The sequence below is a fragment of the Lutra lutra genome, chromosome 1 (assembly GCF_902655055.1).
Source record: "Lutra lutra chromosome 1, mLutLut1.2, whole genome shotgun sequence".
Taxonomy (NCBI): Eukaryota; Metazoa; Chordata; class Mammalia; order Carnivora; family Mustelidae; genus Lutra; species Lutra lutra.
Window position 1 is genome coordinate 47516298 of NC_062278.1, and position 18228 is coordinate 47534525.

Consider the following 18228-nt stretch of genomic DNA (forward strand, 5'->3'; position numbering starts at 1 on the left):
TGTCAGGTAGTCCCATGTTGCCATACTGGTAGTTCTCATCATAGTGTAGGCTCAGCAGCATCTGCAGGGGGTCCAGAGGGAAAGCCAGAGGTCAGCACATACCCCCCATCCCCCCGCACTGGATACAAGCACGTTATTGAGCACGCAGAGGCACTTGCAGCTGTAGTAGCTGCTCTCTTCCTCCTCCTCGTACACGGGAGAATGCGCCCACCAGCTCACCCAGAGGAACCCCAGGCCCGTGGGGGACGCCGAGCCACTCCTCCTCACCACCCTGTGGTGCCCTGGGCCCTGTCACGCGGTCCTGTGTCAGGACCGCCTCTGTGGCCAGAACCAGCCAGAACACTAGCACAGCTGCCCCCACTTCCCAATGATTTTTAAATAATGTTTTTTACATAAAATTGTCACCATTTATGCTGTTCTGTTGGAAACTGGGCCACGGAACTTCTCATACGGCCATTCAGAAGTGGACCTACGGCTATGGCTTTTTCAGAAACATTCTTCAATGTTCTTTCAAGTTGAAAAATTTCCCCTTCTAGCCCTAGGTTACTGACAGTTGTTTGCTCTAGTTCTCCCAACCTTTCACTGCGTCTCAATCCAGATTCTGTCACTTACAAACTGTGGCATATTGGGCCAGCTCATCCTTGCTCTTAATTATAAGTATTCATTAAATATTTCATCTACTTATTCAAGATCATTTTATCCCCCTACAACTTCAAATTTTTTAGTGAAGAAATATCAATTCCCACACCACTATCCAATCTTCAACCTGTTCTTTTGTTAGACATGTTTGCATTTTTAAATCATATGCTTATGTCGCTATTTGTTGATTTTTTTAATGATTTTATTTATTTGACAGAGAGAGATCATACACAAGTAGGGAAGAGGGGCAGGGGGAGAAAGAGAAGCAGACTCTTGCTGAGCAGTGAGGCTCATGCCAGGCTCAATCCCAGGACCTTGAGATCATGACCTGAGCAAAGGCAGACACCCAACTGACTGAGTCACCCAGGCACCCCACTATTTGTTGATTTTGTAGTTTTAAAAATTATTAAATTCCTACATTGAAATATGAGAATTTCCACACTTAATTCTTCATATCCCCTCACCCTTTCAATATAGCTATATTAGAATTCTAAGTTTATCAATATTCAATGTTAACATTATGACTGTATAAATTATAAATTATACTCATAGGAAAAACACATAGAGTACTATGATGATGTTCCCTTTCTTCCACATAATTTTCCTTTCTTTAGGGTTAATAATCCCCTTGTTTTTATTTTTTTTCCTTTGAATATTTTTGTCACCAATTCAGATGTCAAATAGCCTATCAATTCTAGGTTTTTCTTGTGAATGTTTCACCCAGGGCCCCTGCCTTTCTTCCAGACTGTACTGGTGGTTCTTTAGAACTGTGATCAGTGACCATGAAACCTAAGTGAGGGGTAACAACATTGCAGTTTTGCTATATAGGTCTTTAAACTTTCATATGCTTTTCTGTGGTTGATTCAAAAAGCATAAGCAAGAAGAATAATGTCCTTTGGGTAATTAGTGTGCATACCTAAGCATTTCCAATTCTTTTAATTCTCATATTCTGTCTTAATTATACAAAATTATCCTAAGAATCATCTGGAAGAATAAATGCTTGCCACAAACTTTTAGAATATAAAGCAATATGGTAGACTGTCAAACTATATAAAGAGATATATAGAACTAAATAAAAGTACAGAAGTAAACCTAAATTGCTTTAAAATTTCAGAAGATGTTAAAGGTATAATTTTAAATCAATGGAGAAATGATGGTGATTGGAAAATGAGCCTGTCATTTAGAAATAAGGTTAGATTTCTATTCACATCTTTTATCAAAGTATGTAAGAACCAAAACTGAATACAAGTAGTACAAGAAGAAATCTTGAGAAAGAACTTTATTACCAAAACACCAAATCTAGAAATCATAAAGAGAATAACTGAAGTATGAGATTCTTCTGATCATTTGCCTGTTTGCCCTCAATTCATTTCCCAATTTTTCCTGTGTTTTGTTTCACAGTCAATGGCTTCTCCAAATTCGGTTTCCCAGATTCCCTTTCCAGTAACTTCAGGCTAGACTTGGACAATGAGAGGTACTAGTAAGAAATTCAAGAGTCCGGGAAAGAAACCCCAATATTTCTTCCATCTTGCTGTGCTATAGGCAGTGTCTCCAGTGTAAGCTGCTTCTCTTTATCAATACCAGCTCCTGAAGGAAAACTCTGCATGTCATTGGAATCATGGATTCTGTTAATACCACTCCTCCCCATAGGAACATCCCACCATTTGTCATCTCTGGGTGCCTTACTAGTCCATGTTTGACTTGTTGGTTTTGTAACTTTGAAACTGTTTACTGAATTATTTTTTTTCCCTTCTAACTAGTGGGCAAGAACACAGTTCTCCTGGGTAGACCATCTTACAGTGACTATGTAAAACTTTAGAACTTCTATACAATTAAGAAAAAAAGAGTTAACAGCTAAATAATAATATAAGAAAAATATTTAAGACCTTTACAAAAGAAAAAGATTAACACCTTTAGTACATAAGAAGCTCTTGCAATTGGTATGAAAAAGGCAAACATCTAAATAGAAAGAAGTACCAATGGACATACAAAAAAAGAAGAAATACAAATAGCCACTAAATTTAAGAAACTATGTTTAATTTATTTACATTTAAATTAAGGAAATTAAGGGGCACCTGGCTGTCTCAATTGGAAGAGCATGCGGCTTTTGATCCCAGGCTTATAAGTTTGAGCTCCTCCTTGGCTGTAGAGACTACTTAAAAATAAAATCTTAAAAAAAAAAATTAGGGTGCCTGGGTGGCTTAGTTGGTTAAGTGACTGCCTTCAGCTTGGGTCATGATCCTGGAGTCCCAGGATCGAGTCCTGCATCGGGCTTCCTGCTCAACAGGGAGTCTGCTTCTCCCTCTGACCCTCTCCCCTTTCAAGCTCTCTTTCTCACTTTCTCTCTCTCTCAAGTAAATAAATCTTTTTAAAATGTTTTAAATAAATTAAGGAAATTAAAACATCCTTGAGGTTTTGTTTATTTTACTTTTGGAGGTGAGGGGAAAGAAGAGCTATCAGTTTGGCAAAAATTAAAAGGGATGATGATAGCCAAATTGTTGGAAGTATCATGGAACAGAGACTTTTTCCAGATTGATACAATGTTTCTGGATGGCAAATAGGCAAAAAAAAAAAAGATTTAAAACTTCTGAAATATTCATGCACTTTGATCCAGACATTTTACTTTTAATGGCTCAGAGAGCAAGGATCTATTTAAATAGATGTTACTTAGTAGCCTTTTCATGATAGGTGAAAGTAGAGTTAAGCAAGATATTCATCAAAAGGGAATGAAATTAAAATGGTACCTAAAGCTTCATAGTAATCATAAAGCCAAAAACTGCAATAGGTACACTAAAGATAAAAAGAAGGGAATCAAAGCGTGCCACTACAGAAAATCATCAATTCCAAGCAAGAGAGAAAGAATGGAACAAAAAGACTACAAAACATCCAGAAAACAATAAGATGGCATTAATAATTCCTTACCTGCATTCAGTTATCCTGCATTATATAGGAGACAGAAAAACAGAAAACCCTGCAAGCCATGGATTTATAGGTCTAGGCTGCAAATCATGCATTTTCAATTACACCAATTAACTATCTAGAAGGCAACAAAGAAATCAACATGCAATCTTTATTAAAGGAATTTATCATTATTACAAAAAGCCTGGGCATTGAAAGAATGGTCTTTATATGCCTTTTGAAACTCAAAAGACATATAAAGACCAAAACACCTAAAGATAATTTTCTCTTTCAGAAAATTGGAAAACAAAAAAAAATTCCACCTTTTGTTCACATGACAGAATAGGGAGGCTTCAAAGATAAAAGAAACCTCCCCCCACTACTAACCAACACCTTAGGAGAAATAGATCTTATCATTGGAAATGAGGTACCATGAACTCTTATACACATAGGAGCAACATTATCAGTTCTTAACTCCACCAGCCTCTCTTTCCCCCTTCCTCAAAGTACAATTCAAATGGTGGGAGTTTACAATACTCTGGTTCTTTTTCAATCCTTGTTTATTCCTGTTTTATTGGGACCATTGCTGGGCACCCACTCATTCTCATTCCCACAGCTCCTGCTAATTCACTGGGATGTGATCCTCTTGAGATTTATCAGGACCATATTTCTTCTTCTCAAAAGCAAGAAATATCTCTAGAAATAAAAGATCAACAAATCATAAAAGAATCTACAACAAACGGGTCAGTACTAATACCTGTCTTTCCCATAATTCAAATTACACAGTGTCGAGTTCTTAACATTGTCCCTGAAATCCTTTGGTCTAAATGTTCTACTGACATTGGATACACACACTCTGCTCCTTCTGTAACAGTTCAGATTGACTCTTCTGAACCCCTTCCCAGTATTAAGCAATACCCATTGAATGCTATAGCCATTAAAGGGATTAAACTCACAATCAAAGAATATTAAATAAGGGTTTAATTATTCCATGCACCAGCCCTTATAACATCCCAATTCATCCCATCCAAAAACGTCAGGGAAAAGGACAGAGATTCATGCAGACCAAAGAGCAATAAATAATGGTTATACCTTGGCACTCTGTTATGCCCAATCCTCAAACTTTAAACTGTGCTATTTCCCTCACTACTAACAGTAAGGGATCTCTGTAGTATATTTTGCAGTATACCAATGGATCCCAGAAAGTCAATTTTTACTTGCTTCCACTTAGTAAAAATAATATAATACTTGGACAGTCATGCCACAGGGCTACATTGAAATCTCTATTTGTTTTTCTCAGATTTTAAAAGCCAACATAGCTGATGTAATTTTTCCAAAGACTCTACTTTGTTACAACATGAGGGTAACTTACTCCTTTGTTCTCCTTCAGAAGAAGCTTGAGAAGCCAACAATATCCATTTACTAATGAAATTGGTGACAAATAGACATAAGATATCCAAAGAAAAACCACAATTTAAGAAGCCACAAGTCACATATGGGACATGTCATTGGTAACCAAAAGCTTCTCCTAGGTGCAGAAAAAACAAACAAACAAATTTGTTCCTTCCCCATTTCCCAAACTAAAGTTACTTGGACTTTACTGGAATTGGATCCCTAATTTCTCGGCTATCCTTCAACCCTTATGTACCCCGCTTAAAGCTAATCAATCTGAGCCACTACAGTAGACTGAACTAAAGCAAAAGGGATTTGAAGAAACACAGTTTACAAAGACCCTCCAGCATTGGGGACATCCAAATTGTTAAATTACCTTTCTTTCTCTTTATGAACACGAAGGCCATGCCTTAGGCATTTTAACTCAAAGGTATAGAGGCCTTTAGGATATTATGGTCAGCAGTTAGATTCTGTGGCCAAAGGACTGTCACCTAATGCAAAAGCCATAGCAGTAACTGCTTGCCTGCTGGTAAGTGTGGAAGAATTAGTCTTGTACTTTCTTTTGACTATTGATGTTCCTCATTCTGTAGAACCTCTGTTAACTCTCACCAGGCTCAATACCTGTCTGCTGGCAGATTAATTTCCTATGAAATCCTCCTGCTTTCACCTCCAAATGTTACTATCACCAAGTGCCATCCCTGACCCCAGCTAATCTTCTCCTTCTTCCTGCTGATATGACTCTTCATGACTGTATTGCAATGACTGACCAATTACTAACCTCCAGCCTGGGTCTTCAAAAAACTCTTATCGGCAATGCTGAGTTATTTTGGTTCCCAAAGATTCTACTTCATTGCAGTATGAGGGTAGGTTATTTCCTTGTTCTTCTTCAGAAGAAGCTTGAGAAACCAACTGTATCCTTTTACTACACATTTTAAGAGATGGTTCATATTTGAAAGAGGAAATGAGGGAAGATCAGCCAGGCCATGCTCTAACTTCAACTACTGAAGTTACTGAAGCAAGCCCCATACCAGAGGCTTCTCTGGCCCAAGAGACTCAACTTTTTGCTTTAACACAGGCCTGCCTTTTGGCAAAGGATAAAATAGTTAACATGTACAGTAGACAGGTGATATGTATTTGGGACTGCACAGTATTTCAGAATGCTTCAGAAACAGAGGATATCTAACTTCTGCTGGAGAACAAATTAAAAGTAGTTCTCATGCCCTGAAATTACTTGATCATCTCAGCAACCCAAACAACTACCTATAATTAAAGTTCCTGGTCATTATGCAGCAAAAGTAAAGGAAAATTAGGACAATCACATGGATGCTACGGCAAAAATTGCAACTTTAGAAAATCATTTCACATTAAAATTAATGTCAACCTTAACTCCTTTTGAGACCTTAAATGAATTCCTTTTGGGTGATCTGAAACAATTAATTAAGGACACTCAACAGAATGTCACTACTAATGAAATAAAGTAGATAGAATCAAATTATAAATTTGATCCCAATGCCCAGCTTTGGTATAGCCCAAATAGGCAGCCTGCCCTTCATGACTGCTTACAGAAAGTGATTTTAAAATTTGTCCATGAAATGACCCACTGGAACATGGATAAAATGACAGATTAGTGAAAACAGTATTTTTGGAACCCATCTCATAAAACTGCAGCAGAAAATTACCATTGCTGTTTTATTTGCAGCACACATAATCCTGGTCATAGTTCCATGAGGCATTTCCCATTACCCTCAAGGCCCTTTGAATTTTGGCAATTGGATTTTACCTATATGCCCCCCCTCACAGGATACAAATATGCGCTGGTAATAGTATGCATGCACTCTCATTGGGGGAACCTGTCACTGCCTCAGCATTAATCCCAGTATCATTATTAGAGAAAATCATACCTAACCAGGGAATTCCATCTGAATTACATAGTGATGGAGGAATTCATTTCACAGAACAAATAATCAAGGCATTGTGTGAAATTTAATCTATTCTACAGCATTTTCACTGTACCTACCATCCTCAATCATCAGGGTCAGTAGAAGGGGAAAAAATGGCATAATTAAAACACACTTAGCTAAAATTATAGAAACTTTTGATTTACCCTACCTAAGGCTCTGCCATGTACATTATTAAACTGAAGAGACACGCCTTTTCAGAATATATACTATCTCTCTTCATCACAGGTGGAAGACCTATGAGGCTCTGGAGCCTATGAACCCAAAGGTTAAATGCTTGAATACTATAAAGAACTGGTAAAGGCATTAAAGAAAAACGCATTCTTGGTAGGAAAACCTTCTCCCAGCATACTCCCATGAAGTCCTCCTCTGCCATAATCTACAGCCTAGAGATTTTGTCTAACAAAAAAGACTTCACCACAAATTCACCCTACAACCCTGATGGAAAGGACCCAACAGGATACTGTTAACCAACCCTTGCACAGCTAAACTCAAATGCATTGACTTTTGGATTAATGTTTCTCACTTAAAGAAAGCTCCCAGCCCTTCAGTGGACATCAGAACTAACTGCAGACCTAAAATTCCTATTGACTCAGGATTGAAGCAGAGGACATCCGTGTACACAGCTGTCCCAAGACACTGCAACAAGGTCTGTTTACTTTCAAATCCTTTTTTGTTCTTTATACCAATAATTTGCTATTTTCTTCATTACCTTTTTCATAATCATCTTATTGGGGAAGCTCCTTTATCTATTTTTCTATGAAGGAATGCGACACCATCTGTAACATGTATCCTGTAGTCCTTCTTATGGACCTATTCACACAAAGTGAAGAATTCCAAGAATGGGTTTATACTTGACATTTAAACTTGGAGAGCACCCCTTAGATTCTTTGGGGAATTCATTGCAAAGGACTATTGAAACATTTGGGGTATTTGTCCTAATAAGTATTCTAATGCATTTTGCTATGTAACACAGTAGGATTTTTTTGTTGGTGGTAAGAACCCTATAGTATCAGGAAAAAGCACTATTTTCATATTGGCTATTGCCCTACAGATTTAATCTTTTGCCTATTAATCGCTCTAGCCTGCCTGGAACTCATATACTAGTCAACATATCTTTAAGTTCTCCTTACAATGGCCTCTGTTATTTGGAATAATTCTAACCCCTAGCCTAACATTTTATTTTTTTTTCTTGTGATCCTCATTGCTGATGGTCAAGCTTTACCACATTCTTTTGCTCTTACCCTGCAAAAACTTTTTTATTCTGCAAACCTGTTGGATTTATGCCAGAGCAAACCATCCTCATAATGTGCCTGAATTAATGGCTTGACTTCTATCCTTAGAGTGATGGAAACACTTCACTGATAAAAATGTAGGATTCTCTTTTTGTGTCTTGGAACATATTCATCAACTACCATCTGGAAAACATGCCCCAAATATAAATACCTTCTTTTGGATTTCCCCTGCTCGTAAGGGAATACCTCTAACTCAGATTTAGGCATTGACAAATAATCTTATGTTTTAAAAATATAAATGGTACGGGTAAAACATCAGGTTTTCTTTTACTGCATGTTTGTAACCATGCACTTTTATATGACTCAGATGACCATGAACTTGCTCAACACTGGAGTCTATACAACTACAAAACGCTTCCTTGTAATGTATCCTTGTGATGGGAAATGAGATCTATAATGGAACTGGATATTAGGAAGCAATATCCCCCTTACTGACAATGGGACAATATGGGACATTGATGAAAAATCTGGAGAATGGTAGAAACTTAATTCTTCCTATTTTTATCCCAGAAGTTCCCCATATCTTAACCTGAATCTGACTCACAATAATCAAACTCATTTATTGTTTCAAGTATATAGAAATATAAGATGTTCTTAAGATCCCTGATGGAATTCTAATAAACCAGATTGCCATGTAGTCTGTGAAGATGATTACATTTTCATCACGAGATTTCATCCTTGGAAAGTGATAAAAGAGTCAGCAAAGGGACCCACTTAGGCCTCACCCCTAGAAGGTTTTGGATGTTTTTAATCATGTGGCACCAATATTTACTCTTCCCATTAAATGGAAAGAATGTTGTATGATTGTTGTTATTGCCCCTGATACCACCATTAGAAAAATTCTTCCTTCCACTGCTCATGTAACAAATCTGAGACCTGTATCATATCAGTTAAAAAGACCTCAGTGAAACCGGGAAGGTTACAATTTTGGATTGACACAAAGCAATTAGAGACACAAAGGGCCTTAGTCATGTCTTTGCATGAGCATTCTTTCCTTGGATTAGAGTAACAGACTTGAAAAAGGCAATACGTAAGCTATCCATAGTCATGGTGACCATCACCTTCAGTGCTTGAGGTTCAAGGATTTGAGTATCAACAAACCCAAGTTGGTAGCCTTGTAGAAACTATCCTACAGATTAAAAGTTCACTTAGTATCTTAACAGCCCCAAAAGGAGGCCTTTATGCCCTATTAGAAGAATGTTGTTTTCATGTTAACTGAACTGGCAGAATAACACAAGAACTAAAATCTGTAAAGGATAATAGCCTATTAGCTGATAGGACATATGCCAGGAACTGGAGATTATACTAATTTCTTTAGTTGGTTACCATCAGGAATAATATCATGATTAAGAACGATAACACAAACTGGTTTATTAACTATTATTCTTAATAACATCCATATTATGTTGACCAAATGCTTTCTAAAAATTGTAACTTCTGCTGTAACTCACTCAACGATGCAGCTTATGTTTGCTCAGATGACCTTATTAGATGCTTTTTATCAGAATGGATTTTATGGACTGGACAAGTTGGAGTGAAATTAAACCACTCTGGCCTCAAGGGGCTAATATTACTCTATTTATTTTTTTTTTCCTCCAAGAAAGTAGGAGCACAAGGTGGGGGGAGGGAGTGAAAAGAGTTGTTAGCAATTATTACATTTTTGTACTTTGGACTTGATCTTGTTAAAATATGAAAGTATACTAGCCTATCTAACTTGCCAACAATTGATGTTAAGAGTTTACTTCCTTAGATTTGCTCTATCACACTAAATAGCTTATAGAGCCCTTAGATACCTAGTAATTTAACATTCTTAATAATTTCCTAGATTAATGTGTAGTATCCATCAGGCTTTTAAAATATTGCTAATTGCTCTTCTTATGCTCATCGCCTTGGTTAGAAAGATCCACCTAAAACTTCTACAAGAGCCTGATTATGGTTAGTCCATAGGTTGGTTATTCTGAGCCGCCTTGTGGCTTAATAAAGCCCTCAGGTGAGGAAACTAAGAACCATTTCCTGATTGCTTCCTTGTTTCTCAAAGGCTCCTTGAAATAATCATTAAAGATTAAAAACTGCCCCCCTGATATGGGACATGACTTTCTGGGTAAATCTAAGGATGAGCAGCAACACTTTCAGAAAAAGATCTGGATGGAAAGGGGAAAATATGAAAGGTGAAATTGAAACCATATTGGATGAAAGAGATTAAAACTGTTACCAGCAAGATCCCCACTGACCTCCCATTCCTCACAGGAATGTTAACTTTATCTTTTAGAGGCAAACAACAGGCCAGCCTAGGCCAGTTTGAGCTTGATCACTGAATCACACCTGCAAAGATGGACCTTGGAATATCCCACACCTACCTCTACCTCATTATAATGTCAAAATCTCTGCCCAAGGAGGAGCACAAGCTTCATAACATACACTTGGTATAGTCTCTATCTGTAACTCACCAAGGAGTGAACTCACTTGGTTATAAAATGAATTGGAGTAACTCATCTCAAGGGGTTTTAAAATGGAGTCAGTAGGTGAGTAAGGAAGTAGATGAACCATGACCGATGAACTGGGACAATGTAAAAATTCTAAGAACTCAGCCTGCAATCTGCTACAATGAGATAGTAGATGAAACAGGATCTTAGCAACCAATTTAGCCAAGATTTCTGCCATCAATACCAATCAAAATTCTTTGTAAACTACACATACGGACAAGCATTCCTTTTTGTCTTTTAGCATCTTTGACGTTTGTTCCCTCTGGGGACAGATTTGGATTGCAACCTGAATTTGTGCTCCCCAAATTGCAGTTGTGAAACCTCACATAAATGCTTTCATTTCAGCTCTCTTTTCTCAGTTGACAATACACTTGAAAATTGCTAAGAATAAATTTGAAAAGTTCTCACCATGCACACAAAAATGGTAATTATGTGAGGTGACAGAGGTGTTAACTAACCTACTGTCATACTCAGTTCACAATATATACATGTATCAAATCATCATGTTGTACAGCTTCAACTCACACAGTGCCATATGCAAACATCTCAATAAACTTGGAAACAAATAATGGTACCAATCCAATATGTATGTACCTGAGGCTGTTCTTCAGGGGAAAGTCACCAGACCAAGCACCGTGGTCTCCTGAGTCGAATTCTTAGCTTGCTGTTACCAGGAAGAATAGGCTCCAAGCATATGCCATGGGATGAGGCATTGAGGTTGCTTTGACCCTGAACCTTGGCAGACCTCATAGTGGTGTCGCCTCATGCCAGGCCAGAAGCCCACATAGCTACCCATGGCCTTCAGCCTCCTGGAAGGAAATACAGAGAGTGGCAGTCTGGTGCATGCATAGTGCACTCCCGCAAGTTCCTCTCTGGGAATCCCTCCCCTGCATAGCTTTTGGGCTAGAGCCTGGTTCACCCACACCTGGGATGGCCTCTGGATTGAGGGGCTTTTGCACTGTGACTCTGACTGGGGCTTCAGACGTGGCTTCAACAAGGATTGGGGTTTGCTTGGTAGGTGGCATGAGCCAGACGGATAACATATTAGAAAGAAGGAAGGGGCTTCTAGCACATGAGCATTCGGGTGTTTCTCATCCCAAGAGTTGAATTATGCATAGATTGTTTGTTTGGTGCTGGAAACAGGGTTCTTTTTAATCCCGTCAAGTTGGGGGCACCTGGGTGGCCCAGTCCAGTTAGGCATCCAACTCTCGGTTTCACTCAGGTCATGATCTACTGGTGGTGGGATCAAGTCCCACCTCTGGCTCAGTGTGGAGTCTGCTTCAGATTCTCTCTCCCTCTCCTGCTAACTCTCTCTGTCAAATACATAAATAAAATCTTAAAAAAAAAAAACTACTGTTAAGCTAAAATACTGTTTCCATTATGATTCCACCTTCCTAAACAAATATGAAAAATAACTCTGAAAAGATACATATAAATGGCAATAGTAGTTATTTCACATAACCACCATGTGTGTATTTTATTTTAATTTCCTTTTATATATTTCTCATTTTTTGTCTTTTTTCATTCTTTCTGAGCATAGATAAAAGTAATAATTTTATAATAAAAACTTTTCATTTTAATAAATGTAAACTCACAAAGAAATAGAGAATATTGATGTTGTTTTCTGTCCATGGAACTACCTTCACTTAATGTTTTCATGGCAGCATCATATGGACATATCGAAACAATTCGGGTTGGCTTGATTCAGCTCCTGATCCTGGGTTCAAAAAGCAGCTTGAGTCAATGTGGAGGAGTGAGTGCACTGCTCGTTCACTAAAAGAGGAGCCATCCTCTGTCTCTCAAACATGGCTTGAAGTGGCCAGTCACAATCATCCCACTTCACCTTCACTGGAAGTGTTTTGATTCTGGGTCCAGTCAGAACTCTAGCAGGAACCTAGATAGTGAGAGATGAGTTAGTGACAAGCTTTAATGAGCCTAGGAACATTCACATACACTCACACAAGTAGAAGGGAGTCTAGGTAGGAGAACAAAGGACAGAATAAAACTGTTATTTTTATTCTATTTTTAGGTAATCTCTACACCCAACGTGGAGCTCAAATTTACAACCCCGAGATCAGCAGTTGTGTACTCTACTGACTGAGCCAGCCATGTGCCCCAGACTGTTATTACTCTTACTGGGTGCTTTTGTTGTTGGAAGCTCTCATAATATTTCACAAGAGAAGAGAGCATGAAATATGTTCACTAAGTTATGTTCACTAAGTCACTGATGATGCTGGGAGAAATTCAGGCCAATAACAATTCAAAGTCCTTTACTGAAGAAGTCATTATCAGTTTAAAGCTAAAAAGTGTAGAGGTCCTTTATGAAAAAAAACTTTAATATATACTGGGGCCAGGTCCCTAGTGTGGTTTCCTGACATTGGATCATTGTCATTTTTTCTTTAATAAAAAGATTATCAGCCTTCAGGAGATATTTTCTAGATTTTTGGTTTTTTTTTTTTAATACAATGAAAGTATGATCTTTGAAAAATGAACTCAGCCCTTCTTGTTAATGATGTCTCTGGCCTAAAGGGCTGCCTCAACACAAACTCTCTTCTCATTCTGTCACACTAATGTACCTTTCCTGGAAATCCCTATCTATTTCCTAATAATGTCCATTGTGCATTGTTTGAAAACAAAGAAAAACCTATTTGCAATTATGGGACTTATCCAATTCCCAGTCTCTAAGGGCGAAACTTTTAATAAAATCTCTAGTGAGGACATTCGGGTTTACTAAAAATTTCACTGGGTACTATTAATTCATGCAAATATTCTCAGCTAACCAGTTAAAATTAAAATGAACCAATTTATATAAAGACATTAATGATTTTAGCAGCATGCTCTAAAAAATGAAAAGACACAAAAGCATTAAACCAGACAACAATAATTACAACAAAATTAGTATGCTAGTACCATAAGGTTTCCGAGAGTCAATAAAAGTACCCACTAGTAATGAAAAATTTTCCCGGTTGTCCTTCATATAGTGCTTCTATCTTGAAAGAACTGTTCACTGGAGTGGCCAAGCTCTCCTACATATTCATGAGATAAAATTTTAACATTTTTCTATAGTACCAGCTCAGTGTTACATTTCATTTCTGAACACCTATTCGCTGTAGGGAACACACTGCTTTACAATGCCACAGGACCCAATCAATTAATATCTGATGGATAGTACCAGATCATAATGTATGATCAGTTGTACAGAAAGTTAATTTTGAAAATTAATCAAAATATGAAAAAAGAATTTTATTAATATTGATTTTATTGATCTCCAGGTTGTGACCCCCTGTGCGGAGTCTGAAGCACGTGACCTGAGAAACATGGGATATAGTACTGAGTGACATAACAGACCTTTTAAGAAACCATGGAATTTGTTGGCAACTTGATGACAAATTGGATATGGGAAGTGAAGACAATAGCAGTGTCATAGATGATCCTGAAGATTTGAACCTAGGAATATTGAATGTCTCCCTTTTCCTCTTAGAATACACTTGAGAATCTTGACCCTGGACTATGAGGTCCTCTGATATCTAACCCCTGACTCCCATTCTAGCCTCATTTACCAATGTTACCCCCCCTAATTTATTGTGCTATACATGCATTGGTTTCTCAATTCCCAGAATACACCAGGACAATTTCCCAACTCAGAGCCTGCAAATGTTATCTATGGCATAAATGCCATTTGTCTCACTTCTTCCCCCATTATCTGGTTAAATCACCTTGCCAAGCCTTCAGTTTACATGCTATTTTCTCTGGGAAATTTTCCCAACTTCTACCCCAGGCTAGGGTAAGACCTCTATTAAATATAATTTTCATCATAGCACTTAGTACAGTTGTAATGACTCTTTTTCCACTATGCGATGATAAGCTCCATGAGGGCAGGGACCACGTTAGACTTGCTCAGTGTTCATCCCAAGAGACTCGCCTCAGCTTATGTGTTGTTTCCTCAGAGATATTTTTCCTCTTCTGTCTCCTTCATTCTGTGACAAACTGGGGAAGTTAACAGGGAAAGCTCTTTCTTGGTACCAGTAATTTCCCTTTCAAGTATGGCAAGTTTGAGGCATGATTAGAAATTATGGAAATATCCCATAGGCATCAGTCATGTGGAGTGATCATGGCTGTAGATGAAGATTTGGAAGCCAGCAGCATCCAGATATGAGTTACTAATTTTTGAGAGAGAAGGAAGGGTCAGAGATGGAACTTCAAAAAATGCCTCTGTGGAGATGGAAACAGCTTTAAGAACAATAGAATGGTTAAATTTTCAAGTATTTTTGAGACGTCAAAAAGAAGGAAGGTTCTGGGAATATAATTGGACTTTATGGTCCAATTGGTCACTGGGGACTGCAGTTCTTCCAAAATAATGGGAATGAGATCTGAGTTGCAGACAATTTGAGAGAGTTAATGAAAACAGCAGGTGTAGAATGCTTTTTTTTTTTAAAGATTTTATTTTATTTATTTGACAGAGAGAGATCACAAGTAGACGGAGAGGCAGGCAGAGAGAGAGAGAGAGGGAAGCAGGCTTCTTGCTGAGCAGAGAGCCCGATGTGGGACTCGATCCCAGGACCCTGAGATCATGACCTGAGCCGAAGGCAGCGGCTTAACCCACTGAGCCACCCAGGCGCCCTGTAGAATGCTTTTTAAGAAGTGTGGTGCTAAAAATTGAGAGAAATGGGACAAGAACTAAAGAGATGACACTGAGGTCAATTAAGGTTTTCCAAAATAGGGCAGAACTTTGCAGCTTTAGGGAATTTTTTTAAAAAAAATTATGATGGGGAAGTCTGGTCAGTTGAATCTTTTGATCACTCTTTTTTTTTTTTAAGGAACACTATTTCCTTGGCTTTTATTACACTACACCAACTCTCCTCCTCTCCTTTTAGCTCCCTCTTATCTCTTTTTTTTTTTCTCTCCCCACCCTAGACCCATTCTTTCCAATTGTAACTCCTCAACACATGGCTAATGAGTACTTGAAATATAGATAGTCAGAATTATGACATGCTGTAAGTGTAAAAATCACACCAGATTTTGAAGGTTTGGAAGGAAAAGAAGGTAAAATACTTTCTTAATAATTTTATATGGATTATGTGTTGAAATGATAATATTTCAGATGCATTGAATTAAATAGAATATATATTATTAAAATTAATTTCATACTATTATAATGTGGGTCCCCTCCCCACCTCTCCACCTTCTTTTGCACCATTTACCTCAACTCTCTTTGCCTCACTGAACCTCTTTCACTACCTCGAAATTGTCATGCTCCCTCCAGAAATAGGGTCTTTGTGTATGTTTTCCTTAGAACTCACCCACTCTATCTTTTCCTGGGAAATTCTCTTTAGCCTCCAGATTTCAGCTCAGTCATCACTTCTTCAAGGAAATCTTTCCATCACTTCCCCCCACTCTCCGACCCACTACAGGTAATGACAGTGCTGGTGGCACTGGTGATGAGTGACACAACATGTAACATTTAAAGAGCACTTGCTAGATCCTGGGAGCTCTCATACTGTTTTAAACATAATTCATTAAGTCTTCAAAACTACCTTCTTAGTCCCCATTTTCAGACTATGATCCATTGTAATATCCATTTTTCTGATGAGGAAATTGAGCCACAGAGAAGTTAACTAGTTTTTCTGAGATCAGTTAGAAAATGCTATAGCCAAGATTCAAAATTTGGCACTCTGATTCCAAAGCCCATGGGGTTAACTACTATGTTATACTGCCTTTTCAGAAAGGGTAGGATTCTCTATTGTGTCTCATATCAGTAATAATCTGATCTTTGCAATAGTGAAGTTGTAATTTAGAATTAATTTAGGTGATTATTTGGTTAATATATGTATCCCCTAACTTCTTTCCAATTCTTTAAGGAGAAGGGAGACAGATACCATATCTGCTTTTGTTTATTGCTTAACCATAGTGCCTAGCATTGTGGCTGACATAAAGTAGACACACATTATATTAGAATATAATTATATAAAATAAATGTGTCAATATATGAAAGAACAAAGGAAGGAAAGAAGGAAAGTAGGAGGGAAGGATGGGTGGATAGGGCAAGTGCCTCTGTATCTCCATTTATGGATTTCTCTACTGAGCACTACTTAATCCATACTTTCTATCTCTCAATTCCTACATCTCTCTAAGGAAGTCCTGACTTTGACAACAACAAATTCAGAGACCCTGTCTGGTATATACTGAATGACTTAAGAACTTCTGAACAGTTAGTTTATTATCAATAGCTGATTTGTTCAGGATTTATTTCAGGCAGAGGATGTCAAAACTGGATCAACCATTAAGTAATCTCCTATAACATAATTATGAGTACCAAGTTCTTTAATTACACCCACACTGCAGCCAGACTGGGAGCTACTTTCTATTCTTCTATTTCTATTCTATTTCTATTCTATTCCAATACTTCATGAGATTTCATGCCTCGGATACTTTGCTTAGCTTTCCCTTTCCAATCTTTCTTGCTGAGAAAATGTCTACATATCTTTCAAAGGCAGGATCAAATGGCCTCTTCTGGGTAATCTATAATAAAATACTCCCTATCATTTTTTGTTATCGATGTGTGTTTCTTATAGAGATGCCGGGCCTAACTGGAGGATATTTTAATATGATTACTCAGTTGAGGATATGTCTATATTCTTGGGGTTAGGTTTGAAGGTCCCCCTGAAGGGTTGGACACGCAGCGTCAATCACGGGGGAAAGAGTTAAGTCCTTGGATTAAGAAACTAGGAGTGGCACTCCTACTTGCTCGTTTGTCTCTCACATTTTTAGAAATAGATCTCTTGGAGATGAGCCATGTCTGAACTTCCAGGTGACTGAGAAAAGACAGATCTGCCTTTTAGATTTGGAGATAGGTAAGGAAGCCTTGTTATAGGAAACCATAAATGCAAGATGAGCAACTCACTCATCTAAACCAGATTATCAAGATCAGCAGGCTTCAAACTATCAAAACACCCTGATATGTCACAATCAGTTATGGCATGCATCACAATTAATGAGTTTCTAATAATAAAGTACCATTGTTTAATAGGATTTATATTTTTAAAACATAGCAAGCATAAATTCCAGATTACTTCAGTAATACTTTTCTCATTCCTTTGCATAACAATATACTAGCTTGAATGTGAGAAAATAAAGAGGAATCATACTTAGCCAGCTGGCAATGACTCATTACTGGAGAAAGCCCAGAGGAGTGTCAACATCATCTCCCAACCTGCTTTCTCAGTTGGGAGAGACTGTTGAGAACTGCTCTTCTAGTTGTATATTAATACACTTTGTTTCCCACTGGTTATCTCCAAATCAAGTCAAGACATGTACAACTGATCCCTCATAATTTCTGTGCTGCAGGGAATCATTTGGTGCAGAGTGAATGGGAGAATATCTTCTTGTGGCACCAACAGTTTGGCAACAGTGGTGACTAATTCCTCAGGGAGAAAATGAAAATCTGGAAAAAGGTTGGGAGGCTGTGGAGATTTGCTCCTCCCACATAAAGATTTAATCTCTAAAGTATTATTTTATTTGGAAAAAAGAGTTTTCCTACAGAAAACCTTTTTAACATGCCCAAGC

General features: G+C 37.8%; 1 long non-coding RNA gene across 2 annotated transcripts; it reads right to left on the reverse strand.

Moving 5' to 3' along the window:
• Positions 1-4085: 4085 nt before the first annotated feature.
• On the reverse strand, positions 4086-17945 carry LOC125096075 (uncharacterized). Of its 2 annotated transcripts, XR_007126051.1 has the most exons (5): positions 17811-17945; positions 13610-13691; positions 12509-12559; positions 11260-11474; positions 4086-4233 (listed from the first exon to the last, which is right to left on the reverse strand). It is a non-coding gene; the product is annotated as an uncharacterized LOC125096075 (long non-coding RNA). The 2 variants fall into 2 exon arrangements; XR_007126050.1 differs by lacking the exons at positions 4086-4233; positions 11260-11474 and having other exon boundaries at positions 12266-12559.
• Positions 17946-18228: the final 283 nt, after the last annotated feature.